The sequence below is a fragment of the Lytechinus pictus genome, chromosome 2, assembly GCF_037042905.1.
Source record: "Lytechinus pictus isolate F3 Inbred chromosome 2, Lp3.0, whole genome shotgun sequence".
Classification (NCBI taxonomy): Eukaryota; Metazoa; Echinodermata; class Echinoidea; order Temnopleuroida; family Toxopneustidae; genus Lytechinus; species Lytechinus pictus.
In genome coordinates, this window is record NC_087246.1 from 45228026 (window position 1) to 45246422 (window position 18397).

Below are 18397 nucleotides of genomic sequence, written 5' to 3' on the forward strand. Positions count from 1 at the left end.
ATGATTACAATGACTACAAGTGCTTCATGTGTTTAGATGTAATTCTAACAAAATCAGCAAGCGCTTGACACTCGCATTAGATGACTATGGTTAGACATGTATACTCTTAATGGATTCCTAAAATATAGTCCTTAAAATCTCCTTGTTTGGGGTCAATTTATACAAAAATTTCAGCTCGCGCTCGCATTGTTTAGCAAGACAGGTACGTATCATGATTACAAAAATTTGATTATAATGTCCCTTTTTAGGTCTGAAAATCAAAATTTTCAGTTCGCGCTTCGCGCTCGCATTATTTGATTAGTGATACATATCTGTTTAATGGCATTGTCTTTAAAATGTCTCTATTAGGTCAGTATACCTGGCAACTGAGCGCACTCACGAAGTGACTCAAAATTTTTGTTGGTGCCCCCCCCCCCATGCCGTGACCCACGGTACGCCACTGACCTCAGATCCAGCTGGCACAAAAAGGGCAAAGGTTGTGTTTAATTACTAGGTGTTGAAATTTCAATTTGGGTGGCAAAATTGTTACAAAATGGTTGAATGTATCCGTTTTATTTCAATTGACTAAAAGTGCAATGGAAATGTATGAGAAATGTGTCGCAGGGTAAGTTTGATTTCGCCTGGAAACCTTGACACAGCGTGAAAACGAGGATTTCTGCGCAAACAGATTTCTGCGAGCTTTACAAAAGTGGACAGTGCTCGCTCAAGTGTAACATTCTGTCAAAACTTTTACTTTCATCGGATAGATGAGACCCAAACCCAGGATTATATGTGAAAAAATTACCCACATGTTGTATATTTTTTAATTCCCAGGTCATTTTTAAAGTGTAAACTTTTTTGATACGCACTGTATATTGATATTTAAACTCCATATTGAACAAGATATGTAAATGCAATGCGAGCGCGAAGCGCGAGCGAAAATATTATGTAATGATCGACTGAAAGATTTTCTTAATTATTTTCCAAGTCTTCCCCTCATCTTATTTTATTCATTCGTCTTCTTCCTCTTTTGTTTCCCCTTCTTTTTCTCCTCTCTCTTCCCTTCTTTTTTTCTTTTTTTTCTTTTTTTCCTTTCTTTCCCCTTTTTTCTTTTTTCCTCCGCCAATAGGGGGGGGGGCGGGCCCCTCGGCGCCCCCCTGGATCCGCCTAAGACATTGATATTTACTAAAACCGAGGAGGGATTATCGATCAAAGTATAAAAAAAAAACCGCTGAGAAACTCACTCATCACCACGGAAAAAAGAACAATGACTATCAGTGTGTCATTTTGCAACTTTTGAATTTTTACCTTACCCCACATTTCAAGGCACTGCACCTCCATGTGAACCATAATCATATCATATAGGGTATAATTTTAAAGAAAATTAAATGATCTATTCATTGATATTAATTACACATTGATATTTACTATAAAACCGAGGAGGGGTTATAGATCAAAGTCAGATTTCCAAACTTTTTTGAGGCGTTTATAATAAAATCATGATGACTTTTTTAATTGGCATTTTTAGAGTGTAAAATTGTGTCTGTGCATGTGTTTTTATTTACTCAAGAATAGGGTTATTTGAAATATCTTCAGAAAAATGTATCTAAACTACCAAAATGATCAAAGAATATGTAAGCAAGGCCGGTGCATTTTATAAAAAGTCCATAAGAAAGCTACATGGTAGATTTACATCTTCATTTTATTTTTTATTTCACAATCACAATCGACTATTTTAGCCTCAAAGTGATAACTTTTTATCATTCATTATTTTTTTTTTTTCAGTTGTGGATTGATATGATCAGCATGATCGAGGGGCGTGCAGGGGCGGTGTTTCTAAGCTTCTAGTTAATTTGGTTTGGCTGGCAACCAGTCAAGAAAAGACTATCAGTTTGCCTTAGCTTTGTTTTTCCGGTTACAGCCCGATAGACCGCGGGTCCGATAGTCCGCGGGTCCGATAGACCGCGGGTCCGATAGACCGCGGGTCCGATAGACCGCGGGTCCGATAGACCGCGGGTCCGATAGTCCGCGGGTCCGATAGACCGCGGGTCCGATAGACCGCGGGTCCGATAGTCCGCGGTGTGTGTAAAATTATGATCAGGATATAGTGAGATCCAATGCCATCAAGAGGTCAAAAGGCCAATGATACGAGTCCATGGGGTTCTATAACGATGACCCAAAGGACAATCGCCCCCTGACATGTACATCAAGGAAAATATTATCCCCATATTTTTATCGTCAGGGACTGTTACCCCCCCCCCCCCGGAAATTTACCCTCTAGACGCCATACGGAGCCTCTAAAATGCCATCGACTTGACGACATGGCGAGATACTTTATCTTGCCATGTCGACTAAATAAGCTTATTATGTCCGCATGGCGCGATACGTTATCCTGCCAAGTCAGTCGACTTAAATATGTTACATGTCAACATAGCGATATATCGGGATTCTCGCCGGGACTTGTACACTTCATATCTCGACATGTGGACATATCGACTTGACAAGATAGAATATATCGCTATGTCGAAATAATAAGCGTATTAATTACTTAGGCGGCGGAAGCGGGGGGGGGGGAGGGACCTTTCCCCAAAAAATTTGAGGTGGGGTACGGTCCCCCCTAGATTTTTAGTTGAGAACCTTTTTTTTTGCTTGTCAATTTGTTTTCTACGTCCCCCCCCTAAATTTAGGTGGACCCCTCCCCTAAAATCTTTTTGTCCCCCCTAATTTTGGTTGATAACCTTTTTTTCTTGTCAAAAAATTTTGATGGTCCATCCTATAAATTTTGGTTGATTTGCTTGTCAAATTTTTTACCTGTGTCCATCCCAAAATTTCAGGTGGACCCCCCTAGATTGTTTTGCCTTCTGCCGCCAATGTTTAATTAAGACATGGCAAGATAAAGTACCATGCCATGTCGTCACGTTGATGGCATTTTCAAGGCTCCGTACTAGGGGTAATTATCCGGGGTAATTGTCTGGAGGGTAAATTTCCGGGGGGGGGTATTAGTCCCCGGCGGTAAAAATATGGGGATAATATTTTCCTTGTAGTAGTTGTCAGGCGGTGATTGCCCTAATTGGGTTATTGTTATCGAACCCAGGCGCGGATCCAGGATTTCGTGGGGAGGGAGGGGGGTGGGGCAAATTTGACCTGATTTTTGGCGCCCATATGTGTACTTTTCGAAAAATGGCGCCCACTCCCTCCCGACCAGGCTAACTTAAGTGCCTAAAATGGATTTTGAATTATCTTATAATCACATTTAAAAAAAACACCAAAGACCACTTTTTCATGTGTTCTTGAAAAAAAAATCCGTGAATATATAATGTAATATCAATGGGAGCGCGAAGCACAAGCGATTTTTTTTTTTTTTTTTTTTTGGGGGGGGTTCAATTTGGTTTAACTTCTAACCAGAGTAGGCCCTACTATAATATTGTGTGAATGGGAGCTGTAGTTTCTGTACTGTTGTGTTAGAATAACCTTCAATAATATTAATGATAACCTCTTGTGAATAATCTCGACGCAATCGACTAATTCTCCTCATCAGTGGCGTATTTATTCAGCATGGGTGCACAGGGGGGGGGGGGGGGGTGGCGAGGGCACCAAGTTAAAAAAAATAAATGAAATGGGGGGGGGGGTAGACGTCAAAAAAAATCTGAGATTTCATTCTTAAAAACAAATCGAGGTATCTCACAAGGCCTGAATAAATAATAAGAACGCGAAGCGCGATTTTTTTTTTTTTTATAGATTTTTCATGTATTATATCCTGAAAGCCTAAGTCAGGGGCGGACCCAGCTTCCGCCAAAAGGGTGTGGGGCCATTTTTTCACCCATATTTTCCCCGATCGGCCGCTCAAAGTTTATTTTTTATTTGTTTCTTTGAAGGGGTTGTCCCAGTGCCGTAATGAGCCAACAATTTCGAGGGGGCTCGATATGGTGTATCGCATAAAATTAATAAGAAGTTGCCAGTGAGCGAAGCGAGCAAGCAAATATGCTAACATTTTTATTACAAAAATACAAGGTTGTGATAGATTTTGACATAATATTTGGAAAATAATATTATATTTCATCCTAATCCCTTTCCCTTTCTCTCTATTTTTTCTTAGTCTTGATTCTCTCTTTTTTTTTTCTTTTTTTTTTTTTGGGGGGGGGGGCAAAACGGCCATGCCCTAACAGTCATTTCCTAGCTTTACTTTATAAGCAACATAAATGTGTAATAATCTCTTAAGCCCTATCTAATCTAAAAATGAAATTTCATGTATTTTTGTCCTGAAAATTGAACATTTTGGGCAATGTTTGTGAACCTGAACAGGACGTGTATGTAACTAGATAATTACCACGAGCGCGAAGCGCGAGCAGAAATGTTAAATATTCATTCTGGCCTGGTCGAAAAGGGACCTGTTAAGGATGTTTTGCAGTTAGCCATTAAGACGATACATATTTCAACGATTAAATAATGCGAGCGCGAAGAGCGAGCTGAACATTTTTGATATTCCAACCTAAAAAGATGAAATTTCAAATCCCCCATGGGACATTCGATTCATGTTTGTCAATCATGAAAAAGGATGGGTAATTTTTGGCATCTTCCTACAATAATAATGCGAGCGCAAAGCGCGAGCAGAAAATTTTTGATATTCTGATTCGAAACTGGATAATTTTAGCACGTTTTGAATAAGATCAAGCTTTGTATCTCAAAAACATGCGTGCGCGTGTTTTAGAGTTAGACATAATCCTAGCAATCAGGCTGAATACATTTCATTTTTTTATCATAAAAATCAATAATGCGAGTGCAGAGCCCGAGCTGAAAATAATATTTGAAATTCCGATATGAAAAGGGTCAATTTAAGCACTGTTTACAGCACTGTGTATATAGGGAAATTTGATAACACTATACAAATAATGCGAGCGCGAAGCGCGAGCTGATATTTTATTATTTATTTGACCTAGGATCGAGACATTTTAGGCCTAAGGACATTTTGTCATCATATAAGAATGAGAACTATCTTCTATTTCTTTTCCTAAAACTTGTTGATATTTATTTCTGAAAAAGGGACAATTCAGTTATTATGAATTCATACCAATTTTATTTCATATTTATTAATCTGCTAAGCCTAATGAGTGTGTGAAATTTGCTGACAGTGCATGAGGCCTGAAAACTGGATATTTTAAGTATTTTTGTAATCATGAATAGGATTAATTGGTTGATACATTTTTAGCAAATAATGCGAGCGCAAATTGCGATCCGGATTTTTTTAATTGGGGGATTTAAGTAGTTTGTTACAGAATTAATATAAGGTATACATAACTCACCAATCAAAATACAAGCGCACAGCGCTAGCTCATAGGCCTTTATTATTATTTTTTTTACAATCGAGACACCTGAAAAGGTATATTTAGAGAATCTTATATGAAATATAAAAAGACAATAGGTAGGCCTACTTGGCAAATAGTGCGAGCGCACAAAATGTTGCAAATTTTTATTCAAACCATAAAACGGACATTTTCCAGAGCACTTAAAAACATAAATTGGTAAATAAAACAAAATAATTAAAGATCGATGTCCGAGCTGAATTATGTTTTGTATATTGATATCAAAACTTGATATTTTAAACTACATATCAACCTATTGAGCAAGATATGTATTTTCATCGAACAGGCAATGCGAGCGCGATGCGCGAGCGAAACTTTAATATAGTGACTTTAAATATTTTTATAAATTGTTTTCCAAGTCTTCTCCTGACCTTATTTTATTCGCTCGTCTTCCTCCTTTTATGTTTCGTCTTCTTTTTCTTCTTTCTTTCCCCCTTTTTTTCTTTCCCCGTTTTTCACAATTTATTTGCTCTGTCAATAGGGGGGAGGTTGCCCTCGGGCCGTCTCGATCTGCCTATGTTAGTAGTTGTTATGATGAACACGATGCATATCTATTAAGAAATTAATGCGACCGCGAAGCGCTAGCTGAAAACTTTTATAATGATGAAATGAAAAATTCATTTTCAGTTGTCAGGTTAGAATATCAAATATTTTCAGCTTGTGCTTCTCGTTCGCATAAAAAACTGTAAGGTCGGGATGCGTATATAACTAAACAATTTATTGATGCCAGCGCGAAGCGCGAGCTCAATTTTTTATATACTGACTTAAGAAGGACTAAGGTATAATTCCTATTCTAATTGCTTGTCCTTTTTCTGTTTCTTACCCCTTTTTTGCGCCACCATGGGGGGGGGGGCAAAATCTTTGCCCCCTGGATCGGCCTATGTATGTTGACTTGAAAAACAGTAACACTTACATGTGGGATTGAAGCAGAGGATGCATACCTCATTAATCAAATATTGCGAGCGCCTAGCGCGAGCTGAATTTGATAATAACCTTTTTTTTTTGTGACCATGAACAGGGTATCTATCTCGCTAAACAGACTTAAAACTCGAAAACATTGTTGTTTTTTTGTTATCGTAAAAACGGGATATTTCAATTCAGCCGCATTAATTTAAGTTTTTGGGGCAGGACATATATTTTACTATATACAGGCAATACGAGCAATGTTGCGCCCCCGGTCGAAAATGAATTTGCATGAAGCCCTCTAAGTTCAAGGTCAATATGGCGCCCTCGGTTGAACATAAACTTGGCGCCCCCATGTAAAATATAACTTTGCCCTCCCTCCCCCTCTCTGAAACATGTATTTGTCGCATTATGGTCAAAATTCAAATTAGCGCTCCCCTAGTTCGAACATCAATTTGGTGCCCCGCTAGATCGAACATCAATTCAGCGCCCCATAGTTCGAACGTCATTTTGGCGCCATCAAATCGACGTCCAGGTCAACATCTCCCTCTTCCGTTTCCCATCTCCTTTTCTTTCTTTTTTCTTTCTCTTATCCTCATTCCCCTTCCTTCCTTTCTCTCTTTCTTTCCCCCTCGTCTTTTCCCCTTTTCTTCTCTTTTCCCCATCTTTTCTTTCCTCCTTTTCTTCTCTTTTTCTGTCTTTTCTTTTCCCCTTTTCCTTTCTCTTTTCTCCTTTCTTCCCCCCTTACTCTCTCTTTTTTTCTTCTTCTCTTTTCCTCTCTCTCTCTCTCTTTTCTTATCTTTCTTCCCATCTTCCTCTCTCTTTAAATATTATTCTCTTCCTTCCTCTTTTTCTTCTTCTTTTCCCCCTTTTCCTTACTCTTTTCTTTTCTTTTTTCTTTTTTTTCCCTCTTCCACTTTTTTCTCTTTCCCCCTTTACTTCGCCCTTTTTCTTTTTATTTCCTTTCCCCCTTTTTTCTCTTTTAGTCTTTTTTTCTTCTCTCCCTCCCCTTCCTCCCTCTCTCTCTTTCTTCTCTTCTTTTCCCCTCTTCCTCTCTCTCTCTCTTTTTTCTTATCTTTCTTCCCATATTCCTCTCTATTTGAATATTTTTCTCTTCCTTCCTTTTTTCCCTTCTTTTTCCTCCTTTTCCTTTCTCCTTTCTTTTCTTCTCTTCCTTTTCCCTCCTCTTTTTTTCCTCTTCTTTCCCCTTTTCTTCTCCCTTTTTTTCTTTGTCTTTCCTTTCCCCCTTTTCTTCTCTTTTTTTCTTCTCTTCCTTTCTCCTTCTTACTCTCTTTTCTATTCTCTCCCTTTTCCCCTCTTCCCCCTCTTTTATGAGCTGGGGGGGGGGGGGGGGGTGAGGTAGTTCCCCCTCGGCCCCCATGGATCCGAACCTGTTAGAACCCCATGGCCTCGTATCATTTGACCTTTGGACCTCTCGATGACATTTGATATATCTGATCATAATTTTACACACACTGCGGACTATCGGACCCGCGGTCTATCGGACCCGCGGTCTATCGGACCCGCGGTCTAACGGACCCGCGGTCTATCGGACCCGCGGTCTATCGGGATGTCCCCGTTTTTCCTTTGAAAGGATGAATAGCTTCTTTCTCGTTCATTTGTTTTTCTGTTCTATTTCCCCCCCCCCCTTTTTTCCATCTTTTTCTTTTTGGGTTTTTTCTATGTCTTTTTTTCTGTCCTGTTTTCTTTTACTTTTCCCTTTTTCTTTTTTCTTTTGTGTTTCTTTTCATTTCTTTTCTTTTCTTTTCTCTTCTTTATATATACTTTTGCTCTCTTTTTTTTTTTTTTTTTTTTTTTTTTTTTTTCAGTCGACCTTTCTTTCTTTTCAGTCTTATAATTCTTTTTAGTCTTTTCTTTTCTGTTTGAAAGAGAATGCAAAATTAAGTAATTCACCACTTGAATAGAATAAAGGGTTAATTTTGGTACATTATCACAGCTTGAAATTATTATGTAACAAATGAATATATTATTTTTAAATAGAAAATTTCCACTCTATTACGGAAATTTCACCAAAATAGATAGTCTGCGTGTGACGTCTGTCTAGCAGGCCAGCTATATATGCACAGTGCATGCTTATATATAGGGCAACGAACGTAGAGGGCAGCAACACACAAGCGTGTTGCTATTAGGAAGGTCCACTCGATACGCGCATACAAATGAAGTGCGCGAACAATTTGGTAGTCATGCCAACGAAACCATGATCTGATACAATACACTCACGGAGTGACAGCAAAATAGAGGTAAACTAATAGATTATGACAATAGTAGATTAAAACAATGAAAACAAAAAATACATTAAAAATTAAATAATAATGTACCACATTCTTAAAATAATATATCACTAAATTATTGTCACAATTTTTTTGTACATCTTCAGTCGCGTCAGGCGTGCCGCAAGGCAGTGTCCTCGGCCCTCTCCTGTTTCTACTCTACATCAATGATCTGCCTGATTGCATTTCATCTCAGACAACAACCAAACTGTTTGCAGATGACTGCCTATCTACCGCAAGATCCAATCTCAGGATGATGCCAACAAACTTCAAGAGGATCTTGACTCCTTGCAGAAGTGGGAGTCAGACTGGCTTATGAAATTCAATCCTCAGAAGTGTCAAACTATCTCAGTAACCAACAAGCGGAATCCACTAAACATGACATACTCCATTCATGATCAACCTTTACAAAAGTTCAGCTCTGCAAAATACCTTGGTGTTCATATTCATCAGAACATGAAGTGGAACCACCATATTAGCATGGTCACCAAGAAGGCCAACTCTACACGTGCCTTCTTGCAACGTAACCTGCACTCATGCCCAAGAAGCGTCAAGGTTCTATGTTACAAATCTCTCCTCAGACCTGTCCTGGAATATGGATGTGAAGTGTGGGACCCCTTCACCAAGGACAACACCCGGAAGCTGGAGATGGTGCAGCGACGATATGCTAGATTCACCATGGGAGACCATCGTCGCACTAGTAGTGTCACCGATATGCTACGACAGCTGCAGTGGCCCACCCTTGAAGAGAGAAGAGCCCAGTTCAAGGTGGTGATGGTTTATCGCTTGGTAAACACAATTGTTGATGTACCAAAGGTACAGTACTTCAACCAGGCTGCTACTTCCACTTCGCTTCGTGGTCATCAGATGAGGTTACACGTCCCACATGCTCGCACTGTTACTTATCAGAAAACTTTTATTCCCGATGCCATTAGACTGTGGAATATTCTCCCTGCCATTACAGTTAACTGCACTTCAGTAGCCAGCTTCAAGGCTGAGGTGCAGAAAATCCAATTGCGCTAAGACTGCGCATATATATATATATATATATATTTTTTTTTTATTATTATTATTTTTTTACAAGTACGATAATACACCAACCTGGTGGACTGTACTTAAACGGATGATGATGATGATGGAATAAATTCTGTAATAAATAAACCAGTCTGCTAATTTCACCCGGATTTAGCCAAGTCATTTTGTGACATAGAGATGTATACTATATATATCTCTATGTTTTGTGACCACCAAAAACCTCTCAGAGCACTTTTTTAGTAGATTGTAGAGTTGATTTATTTTCATTTCCTCTTTATCATTATTTTTGCTTGAAATGTTTTTACATCAAATATCATGCTTAAAAATATGAAATACTTGTTCCTGTATTTTTCATAAAATATTACATGGTGGTGACAACAGTTTCATGACTTTGCATATCAATATGATAACAAGTATACGTGAGGTTGATACGTCTTCATCTAAATTTCGCTGCACCATAATGCGCCTACACAAGCCAGCACCGCCTCTTGAGTATACAAGCGCCATGGCTGGCATGACCTCGCCAGCGCCCCGGGCCGGTCGGTGCTGAGGTAGGGTACGGTGGGCTGCATGCATATGCTAACACAAATTTTTGTAAAATTATAGAATTAAAATAGTAGATGTGACATAGACCTTCGCCCCTTGATAGTTCGTCTCAAGTCAAGAACCGTCGGAATATACATAGCTCGATACTGAACCAGATAATTTCTGTCTAATATTATGTCTAACGTTAGACTGGGACTTGGCTTTGCTGTTTAGTGGTCGTATTCGATCCTGCCTGGTGGATTGCAAAATGTGGGTTGGATTTGTGGATATAGCATAATTATTTTAGATTTTCAGACTACAATCTACACTGTAAGTGAAAATTTAAATTCTAACCTTGAATATTTATCGTTACTCATCCGCCATAGTACCACATCAATGACAGACCAAGTCTATATCTTTCAAGTCCATATCTAGCTAAGTCGAGTCGCGTCGAGATTATTATGCCAGTGCAGTGAGCATTAGATCATTCACACAGCGCAGTACGCGCACCGAGGTACAGGTGACCGGGGAAGTTTCGGCGCGGCCAGACCGGTACATCACGGTCTTGGCTCTGGCGTTAGCTTGTGTAGATTTGGTAGGGGCAGCGAAATGAAGCAGAAGAACGGTAACACAAATGTCATCAGTCTTTGTATTTTTATTGCTATGTAAACTACAAGAATCATGATTACCTTTTGTCTTACAATTTAAAAAAAATAAAAATATGCTAAAATAATATTATTTAACATATTTTCCTGGAGATTTTATTATCAATAAAAAATAGTAAAATTGAAGAAACGAAAAAAAATCAACTCTACAATCTTCCAAAAAAGTGCTCTGGGAGAAAATGGTCACAAAGTCTGAGCCATAGAGATGTATACTAGTAACGCTAGAGGGCGTACTTCGTCAAATCGCTGTGATTACGTGGAGACCGTCCGCCATTGCTCGATAGGTATTCGCAGCCTGCCATGAGCGTACAGTACCTATGGGGCATGTACACGGATGAGCACAGAACATGACAAAGTGATGACATATGAGCACGAAAGCATATGGAAAAGCAAAATTGTAAATATTGCACTGGATTAAAGTTCAAATACAACAAAAATCAACCAAAACTGAGGTCAAAAGGCCTATATAGGCCTATCTATAGCGCATAATATAGGCCGATACAGCTATAATACAGGCAAACGATTTAAAGTCCCAATTGTTTTTGCTTAGGTAAAATTTCGATACATTAATATGACTTCTATTTTCTAATGATTTGGAAGAGATGAATATCAAAAATAACATTTAGGCCTAGGTCCTGATAAATAAATTTAATGTGTTTTAATATGATTTGATGTACATTAACCTAAGAAAATTCATAGGCCATATCACAGTGTCTGATGCATCTGAGACGCTGTATCGAAAAAAAAAACCACGATTGTATTTTTATAGTTCATAGTTTCCTAATTACTATTATGCTGATTGCTGATAATTTATTTCTTCACTTTAGATAATTGTTATAATTCATTTTCCATATATATCTACACAATAGGGCCTATAATAACTCGATCCCTTTTCCCCATGTCTTACACGCTGATGTAAACCAACATCACAAAAACTCGCGAATCATAAAATGACTTTTTATTGATATTTGGAAATGATTTTACGCATTGATTCAGTTAAAAATTGATGATTTAGATTTCCTTTGCTGGCAACCATCCCATCATATTTATAAATATGTATATAAAAGTATACTTTCTTACTTGCGATCAATGTATAGAAAAGTTTGTTGACAGCAAAATTTGCATATCAAATGCGCGCATGCAGTCGTACAATTTTGCAATGTACAGGAGGCCTAATGGGGGGTTGGATGTTTATGTACAGTGTTATTGCCTTGCAAACATTTTAAAACTTCGGAGAGTAAACAAATCACAATGCGCAAAACAATTTTACTTTGATTTTCTGGAAAGTATAGACTTGATTCTCCCCGGCTGAAAATATGCTGATCGGCAAACTGGCTGAAATATTTTGTTTATCGCCGTTGTTTCTGATCCTATAATGATTGGACCAATATCATGTGAACAAATCAAGGATAGAATAATAAGGATAGGAAGAAGGGGGAGAAGGAGAGAAGAAAAGGGGCGGGATTATGATATATAATTTGTATTATACTATAAAGAATATTATTACTACTGCAAGAGTGTATAAAACTAATATCATGAAAGACATCAATGCAAACTTATCATAATTATGAAAACGGTTGCAAAATTGTGAGTACTAAAACCAAACATAATTATGAAACAATAATATTGCAAAAGTGACAATACTTGGAATAAGATATTAAAAATCCTAATTTAATCTCAAATTTGATACCTGCCTTGAAATTGTGTTAATTAACTGTGTCTGTGTCGCTTGAATAAATAAACTTTATGGCAAATATTTGTAAGCACTGGCACCGGCCTAACATATAAACAGATAAACACGCGTTTTGAATATCCAGTTTTGTTTTTCATTTTAAAAGTATAACTGAATTTGATTTTCTAGTTTTCTTCCTTTAATGTCATTTGCTGGCCTATGGACCTGAGTTTGGTTATTCGATCAGTTTTTTTTAAATAAGATTTCCATGGATGAACAAAATTATTATATTATGTTAATTACGGCGTCGCGGAATGAATTTGAAAGTGATGGGGTGCATAAAATCACAATCATTTATTATGTGTAATGTTCATTTTCATTTCAGGGAGGGGTCCGGTCGCGCCCCCTGTATTTTATTTTGATCAGTATGTTAAAGCGAATTTGCTTAGGTGTGTTTGTTATTTTAATTGCACACACGGCCCCTAAAAAGCGAATTAAAACAAATCTAACTTAAAGTGAAGGGAATTAAAACTGTCATTTTTGAAAAGTTTGAACAAATTAGGCTATATTCTCGACGTTTTAAATCAATATTTTATTTTCGGGCCATATAGGCCTGCAGATTTTGGGGAATTTATTATGTTCCTATAAGAACAAAATCAGCACGTTCACCAAATAACACAAATTTCAACATTGATGGTGTAACGGGAGGCTCACCAAGAGCAATAATGAGATGCCCTTTAATAGCGCATGTAGATCAAAACACTAACTTATACAGAATTATTGTACAACTTAAAGGAGAATGAAACTCTTGGAGCAAGTTAGCTTTTGTGAAAGCAGAAAAATCAAAGAATAAGATCAACAAAAGTTTGAGTAAAATAGGACTAGCAATAAAAGAGTTATTAGCATTTGAATGTCGAGATCACTAATGCTATGGAGATCCTCCCATTGGCAATGCGACCAAGATCTGTGATATCACACACGTACAACTCTCCCATTTGGACACTGAAAATATACCCCAAAACATCTCTTTTTGCTCATTCTAATCATATGACAAATAATTAATCAATGATATAATGTTGTGAAACCTCTGTACTTGTCCTCTCATAAAGAGAACACCTCACCTTGTGATAGACTCTATAAAAGTGAGAATATAAGTGAAATAAGTACTAAAGTAATGAGGGAGTTGTACGTGTGTGACATCACAGATCTTGGTCGCATTGCCGATGGGAGGATCTACATGGCACTAGTGATCTCAATATTCAAATGCTCATAACTTTCTTATCATTCATTAAATCTTCCTCAAACTTTCAACAATATGTTTCTTTGATTTTTCTCTTTGATATTGATTCAGCTGGTTTCAAGGGTTTCATTCTCCTTTAATATATAAAAATGATAGGCCTATATTTCATACAAATTAAAGCAAGTTACATATCATGTAGGCCTATATAGAAATTACAAAATTATATCCAACATAAACATAGAATCAAAGGACGTAAATGTGGGAAGGATGGAAGGAGGACGATGCAGTTAAAAGTAGGGAAATCCAGAGAAGGGCTAATTCACTGCAGTCTTTTGAATTAATTGTCAATCTTTCTATTAATGTCCGCTGTATGTTTTTATTTTTATATGATTGTTTATATGATAGTATATCAACATTGTTATCTATTACAGGCCTATAAACGGACAGGTAAATGCAAATTATTTAGAATTTCATCCCGAGAAATCAGGTTTTTAAAATGCCAAATTAATAGCATAATCCCCATGTAATCACTCTAATGGTGTATTGAGATGCAATTTGTCATTCATATTTTCGATTTTTATGAGGTTGTGTTCTTTTCTTCAAGAAAAAGGCCGGAGACGGCACCCCTTTTCACAGCGTTACAACGCACGAGCTATGGGTACATCCGGGTACTTTTGCGAATCTATACCTATCGAGCAATGGCCGCCACGCTCCACACAATCACAGACGTTAAGTACGCGCGCCTATGGCGACTCCGCACTCTAGCGTAGTTAGTATACATCTCTATGGTCTGAGCGGAGTGGACCTTCCTAAAAGCAATACTGCAAACAGAGTTATCAATAGACAGAGTGGCGACACGCGCACTGAAATCAGGATACGCGCGGTCAAAGGTCAGCCATGGGGGGCTGATTAGTTCCCTCTGCGCGCACATGCAATGATTTGGTAATCATCGCTATTATCATAATTGATTTTCGACAAACTAGCCTAGGTCCGGAAGAAATGATAATGAATCTAATGTAATTTCTTCTCTTTGGTTTAGAGCTTCATGATAGATCCCCCATTTAGGTTTGTCTGGCATTATCATTAATATTATTCAAGATGAATTCCACTTTTTTTATTGAAGATTAATGTGATGAATTATAGAGACTTGATTTACTCGATCAATAAATGAAAAATGGAAACAGAGGAAAATAGGCAAATAAGGAATGTGGGTACACGAAAAATTAACAAGGTGATGCTGAAGATATAATGGACTGGAAAACTCGGAGGAAGGGGGCAGCAGGGTGACCAGATTTCACAAAATGAAATACGGGATAATCGACAAAAAAAAATCAACATAGAAGGCTACACAGTGTTATAGACTTGTGAAAAAATATGAAGAATGGGAAGGAAGGGTGAACGAAAGAATGAAGGAGAGAAAGAAAATAGAAAAGAAGGAAAAGATATTAATTGAGAATAAAGAAATAAAAAATGAAGGAAAACGGAAAAAAAAATTAGAATAAATGAAGGATAAAAAATAATAAAAGAGAGAAAAAGGTTTCCGTCATTCTCTGAAATGAATATAGAAAGAAAGAAAGAAAAAGAAAGGAAGGAAAGATGAACAGATGCGTGAAAGACGAAATAAAGGAGAGGAAGAAAAAAGAAAGTAAGAAAAAGGAGCGGAAAGAAAGAATGAAGGAAAGGGAAATGTTTCCTTCATTCTTTGAAAGAAAGAAACAAAAGAAGAAAAACAGGAAGGCTATAGGGAAGGAAGGAAGGAAGGAAGAAGGATGGAAGGGAAAGAAAGAATAAGGGAAAGGAATTAGAAGGGAAAAATGAAAGAATGAAAGAATTAGGGAGAAAAGAGAGGGAGGAAAGAATGAAGGGAGGAAAGAATGAAAAAAAAAAGAGAAAATAATGGAAGGATAAAAATTACGAAAAGAAAAAAGGAGAGAAATGGGAAGGAAGCAAAGAACAGTTTAAAAAAAGAAAGAAGGAAGGAAATAATAAAAAGGAAATTTAATAAAGAATGCAAATAAGAGAAAGAAGGAACGAAAGAAAAATGAACACACAGCGAGAGAAAGGATCAGGAAAGAAAGATAGATGGAACAAAAAAGTGTCAGCAGCGCGAAGGATAGATTGATGAAGAAAGAAGGATATAAAAGAAAGAAAGAGGAAAAAATGCAAACTTCCAGCGAACAAAAACAATCATCTGACAAAAATAATAATTATATTTTGTGTGTTTTTAATATATTTTAAAATTTCAAATACTAAAAAAAAAAATTGCAAAAGTTTAGTAATCGATTATCTGTTGGTTATTTGATGAAAATTCGTCACTTTTAAATGTATTAACTATATTTTGTTCAATATACTGAAATACGGGACAAATAGACGTCCCGGGAAGGATTTGTCGGACAAAGGAGCAAAATAATGGGACCATCCCGGGAAATACTGGTCTGGTCACCCGGCCTGGGGGGGGGGGCAGTTTTCTTCTTCGGAATCACTGCATTGAAATTTTGTAATCACACCACCGATATCGTACGTGGTAAATAAACAATTAAGGAGAAAAAAAAAGGTACAGTGATCACAAAATATAAAGGAAAAGCATATATTTCGACTTTTCAAATGATATGTTTTAGTAAAAGTTAGAGCATAATTTAATATAGTCCCCTAACAAAATGGGCTATATTGATCCGTGGTGATTTAGGGGGACGGGACCAGGTGGCAACTCCTAGCTTACACTATTTTCACTGCACTGATTGTCAATCAATAATGGAAATAGGAACATTGTACTCTGATCGAATTTCATGATCTCGAATAATTTCAACAGTCTGAATATTTTTACGCAAAAATTAAACCAACCTTACCCTTTTTTATGTCACATTAAAATTAACCATTTATCTTTATGTTTTGTATAACGAAAAGGGGAATGTTACTGGTAAATTCTTTTTTGTTTTATTGTTGTTTTCATTACTATTACTATTAATATGACGATCAATATTGTCACTATTAATTATTATCATTGAAATCAATATTTTTTGTTATGATCATTGTCATCGTTATAATTACCATCATCATCAGGGCGGCGAATATCCTGCTTTCTTTCTCTCTCTTCTTTTTTAACTAAAAAAAGTTGAGGCAGTTGTTGCCCCCCTAATCATCATTATCAAAAGTAGTATTTGTAATATTGAGAATGATCCAATATGTGGGGATTGTAATCAATACATTTTGAAACTTGAAACTATTATCTTTTTAATAGGGGACAAAGGACACAAGCGTTATATCAACTTTTTATCAAACGACAAATAAGGGGTATTATTACTCAATTTCTCTTCTTTGTTTGAACTATTTTAATAAAAAGTAGGGGCGATCAACCAGTGGCGCCCGATCATCATTATCATAATATCTTGTAAATATCTGAAGAAATGTAAACTATAGTTGTTCATATCCTAACTTTCATCAGCGGCTGCCATGTTTTTATTCTAAGTGAAATCATCTTGGCTCATTCTGAAATTATTATCTATATAATAAACTCTTATTTCGACTTTTCAAATGATATGTTTTAGTAAAAGTTAGAGCATAATTTAATATAGTCCCCTAACAAAATGGGCTATATTGATCCGTGGTGATTTAGGGGGACGGGACCAGGTGGCAACTCCTAGCTTACACTATTTTCACTGCACTGATTGTCAATCAATAATGGAAATAGGAACATTGTACTCTGATCGAATTTCATGATCTCGAATAATTTCAACAGTCTGAATATTTTTACGCAAAAATTAAACCAACCTTACCCTTTTTTATGTCACATTAAAATTAACCATTTATCTTTATGTTTTGTATAACGAAAAGGGGAATGTTACTGGTAAATTCTTTTTTGTTTTATTGTTGTTTTCATTACTATTACTATTAATATGACGATCAATATTGTCACTATTAATTATTATCATTGAAATCAATATTTTTTGTTATGATCATTGTCATCGTTATAATTACCATCATCATCAGGGCGGCGAATATCCTGCTTTCTTTCTCTCTCTTCTTTTTTAACTAAAAAAAGTTGAGGCAGTTGTTGCCCCCCTAATCATCATTATCAAAAGTAGTATTTGTAATATTGAGAATGATCCAATATGTGGGGATTGTAATCAATACATTTTGAAACTTGAAACTATTATCTTTTTAATAGGGGACAAAGGACACAAGCGTTATATCAACTTTTTATCAAACGACAAATAAGGGGTATTATTACTCAATTTCTCTTCTTTGTTTGAACTATTTTAATAAAAAGTAGGGGCGATCAACCAGTGGCGCCCGATCATCATTATCATAATATCTTGTAAATATCTGAAGAAATGTAAACTATAGTTGTTCATATCCTAACTTTCATCAGCGGCTGCCATGTTTTTATTCTAAGTGAAATCATCTTGGCTCATTCTGAAATTATTATCTATATAATAAACTCTTACACTCTAACACTCTATAGAAAAATTTGGTGAAAAGTAAGCCATGTGGGAGGGTAATTATGTGCCCATCCATGGACCTACTACAGTTGGCATTTCTTTGGGGCATTTTTATGTATCCAGTGTGATGATTTTTTTTTGCCCATTCTAAAGTAATTTATGATTATTTTTTAACCTCACTGGACAATCTGCTTCCCGCATTGGGTAAACATGGTAAAAATAATACTGTCCAAAATTGGTTGGACACATAATTACCATCATGGTGGTAAAATTTTACTCATTATTTTT